Below are 4,095 nucleotides of genomic sequence, written 5' to 3' on the forward strand. Positions count from 1 at the left end.
AGTGGGTCTAGGTAGGTACAAAGCTTTTAAAGAGGGGAGCCCCGTAGACTTCAAATTCCCGTACCGTGAACTCCTGGGAATAAGTCAAAAGGTTCCTTCAGAAAATCGACTTGACGTGTCCGTGCTAGAATACCTGAAGCTGAAATACAAACTAATTGTATTTTTTCACGATAAACACTTACCGTATTTACGTACCACGTAGTGTGTAGGTCATATTTGAGCTTCTTGCAGGTACTTTGAACAAATACAAGTGCTTGTAAAGGATCCAATAATGAGTAGCCTGCTTTAGAGGTTATGACAACAAATCGATATATTTCATTTAGCAACTTACCTGAATAATAATTTCTGTTCATTCCGTAGGGAGTAACACAAATTGTCGCAATTTCGCTCTGTTAAAACAGGTAAATTGGAATATTACACCCAAAACACATATAAAATACACTCAACATCTGTCAAGTTGAATTAGGAAATCGGCCTACCATGCAGTGTTGCCATAATTCTGAGCACGGCTTGTAATTATAGACGGCTGTGTAGATGCAGTTAAACATCCCTCTCAAAACGTCAAATGTGACAAACGTCAGACCCTCGCGTAAGGTTGCCAGCTCACTTCTACGTGATTGGTTGTAGGTTTGTGACGTATTTAGTCTGAAGCGTTTCAAATTCGAACTAAAAACACAGATTTTCAATAATTTATTTTGGGTTTATTTTACTCGCAATTAAAAATTGAGGACACACGGGTCTTTTTATTTTTAATGTACTTTGTGGAACAGAAATAAAAAATGAAGGCGAGATGACCCCATTTAACAAGGAACAAAAAAGTACTGAACTATTCTTATCCCTCGACTCGTATTTAACGTGATAATTCCAAAAAATCATAAAAATTCACCTTTCCATTTGTTTAAACAAATGTTCCGGTCAGAATTGGAGGATTATTTTTTTAACACGTATATTATTTACAGTCTGGAGAAGAGAATTAAAACAACAATTGGTTTATTAAACATTTTTCCTTATCGAAACCTCCGACGCCTGGACTATTAAACTTTTATATTTGACCGAGTATCGGATTTCTTGTACCGTACTTTAGGGCAAAAACGACTTGAAAACTTCTACGAAACCTGTTTGGTCCGACAATATTTAACACGAGAAAAAGTTATTTTATAAAACTATGTGTGCAAAAGGTTTAACACAAATGCAGCAACAATCCTTTTCCCAAAGATTTTAAACCATATTATGCACACCATAATTTGCACCGTTGTTGATGACAAAAACTGATCTAGAAATCAGATAAACTACTGTGATGTAGAATCGAATCCTATGATGGAACATTTTAGCTTGCAACAATACGTGTTTGATGAAAAATCTGATAGAATAACAACAGATCAACTGTCACGAGGTGCTCGCACAGACAACTTGCTCCTGTAAAAGAAAACGACTCCAAAGGAAATTAAATTTCGTAGATAACTTCCAGGTGAAATGTCTATAAATTACGCATCTTATAAAATTAAAGACGTAGTATAAAGAAATCATTAAGTAGCAATCAACTTTCAAAACGAATTACAGGACTCTCAAATATATTATGGGTTTTCGATGAATGCCCGCTAAGATTAATTATTAAAGATCCCTTCTCATTTATTTTCTCTATTTGGGGAGCGGAACCGAAGTAGATACTTTTACAAGTTTTAAAGTTGTGAAACATGAAAATCGATTTTACCGTCCTCATGGGACATGTAAAATAAATTATTGTTAACGATCGATTTGAGAACTCTTGTGGACATATATACTGTTTACTAGCGACGTAAATGTTTATAAAATTTGAAGCAAAAGGCAAAGTTTACATTGTAAAAACTTAACATTTTTGATATAGAGTAAGCCGAGGGAAATCCTTTGAGAGTGTAGGCGCATAATTTATTAGGATTTAGAGTTAATAACGTGTTGTAAAAATAAACCTGCGTAAAATTCAAAATTGTTACACCGGCATAGATCTTACAGCGAAAATTTATGGTGTAGTAGATTATTTTATATTTGGGCGTATTTTGGTAGAGGTATTACTTTCCAATGCAAATTAGTGGCGCTTAATAATTGTGACATGAGAACAAACCTCACATAAGTACAATTTACTCTGACAAAGAGATATTATAAAGTGTAGGTGTTGCAAGAAGGTGGCAATTCTATAATGTTAAATGTTAATGTTATGCATGTTACACCTACCTATAACTTTTTGTGGCACGTTAGCTCCGAAGCTGTCTGAATATATTAATAAATCAGTCATCTAGACACTTTTGAATGAAATGGGTACGTTGAAATCGATAAAGAGTTTCCAACATACATCAGTGGCCACAACATTTAAAGGAGTAATGTATACAAACATACTAACCCCGTATATGAAACTACCTGTATACAATTTAAAGAATTTGCGTATTAATTCGATAGTCAAAGTGATCACAAGTGACAGAGAGCTGCATTTAATGCAATACCAATTTCAAGATTAGCTTAATTCAGTTTGTTCTGTTACAATATTGATGATATTAACCTAATAGCAGAAACGGAGGAGACTATTCTAACAAAGTGGGGGTGCACATCAACGAATCAAAGTCTACCAGTAGGTAATGTAAACAACGCTGCAGCTTTGGTCAGTAAATGAAATAATGCTAGGGGTTACAAAGTAACTTGGGGTGCTAGAGGACTTTAAGAACGTAATAAAACCAGAAAATGTGCAGATTATTACTGATCGGATTCAGAAAAGAATCGATGAATTCGTCTATTCGACAATAAATACAGTGTGTCCCAGATCGCGTGGGATTGCATGGGTAACTTGGTTATTATTAAAGATAGAGAATTGGTTAAATGAGCAATGTTTTACAGTTTTGGATGCTTATTTAAAATTTCCTTATGGAAATTCAAAATGTCGCATAGGTTCGACGTAAATTCAAAAAAACTAAAATGGGTCATTTCCTTAAATGTCTTATATCATCGAAAGTATAAGAGATATAAAAAAAACTTTTATATAAAAGTGACTGTCTTTGATACGCTTAATTTAGAATTGATGTCAAAAATTCAAGATGGCTACCTTTGAGGAACATTGACCAACTTCCTAAAGTTAAATGGGCGCCATATTGGATTTTTAGATTACTTGATAGATTTTTTAATTCTCTTTTCAACGAGCCATCATAACATAAGAAAGAAAATAAGATACCAGTTATATTAACGGTTTTTGTATTTTAATCAAGTAGTTTGTGACGAATAAAAAACATAAAACAAAATCTATTCGAGGCAACAAAACAATGAAAACAATTACACCAGATGTTTAAAATACTGGCCATTATTAGTGAAACACACTTCAAGACAGTTTAGTTTAGGCAACGTGTTGCCATTGATGATTATTATTATTATTGTAGTGGTAGCTACTTCCACTTTACTTTTATTTTTTAATTACCTAAGTACTTACTTTTATAATTTAATGTACTGTACATAATTCGTGAATTGTGACCTGAGCAGCCAGCTTGTTGGTAGGTAGCATAAACCAACCCTTTCTTCGAAACATACGTTGTCGAGAAAAATCCTTTAAGGAAGTTTATTGGAGAATTTGTAAATCATGGTGAGCAGTTAAAGATCCAACAAAGATTACAAGTCCAATTACATGACTTCCCATTATGCCATAAAATACATTACATAATTTAAAAAATATTACTTGATTTCGGCGTGAAACTACAACATGTAGGTTTTCCTGTGACGAGTATAGTGGTTCATTATCGATTTAAACACTCCGCAGTTAGAAAAATAAGATTCATCTGTCCATTACTCGGACTGGTAAAACTGTTAGTTTCGATATTCTTGCGGATAAACCGACCTACAAAATGTGACCTGAGACAATGCATCAATGGTAATAATTTGTGCAAAATAAAGCGAAGTGTCTTGAAATGTTTTTAACTGGATAATGGCATGACATTTTTTCGAGGGGATAGTTTGTAGTTATACCACCAGTTGTAGGTATGTAAGTATGGAAAATATGATAGTCAATAAGTGATATAAAAATCAAAATTTTTCTAGGCCTACTTATATAAAATTTTGGAGGGAGTTGTAATGCCCAAACTCCCC

The sequence above is a fragment of the Photinus pyralis genome, unplaced genomic scaffold, assembly GCF_008802855.1.
Source record: "Photinus pyralis isolate 1611_PpyrPB1 unplaced genomic scaffold, Ppyr1.3 Ppyr1.4_LG3b, whole genome shotgun sequence".
Taxonomy (NCBI): Eukaryota; Metazoa; Arthropoda; class Insecta; order Coleoptera; family Lampyridae; genus Photinus; species Photinus pyralis.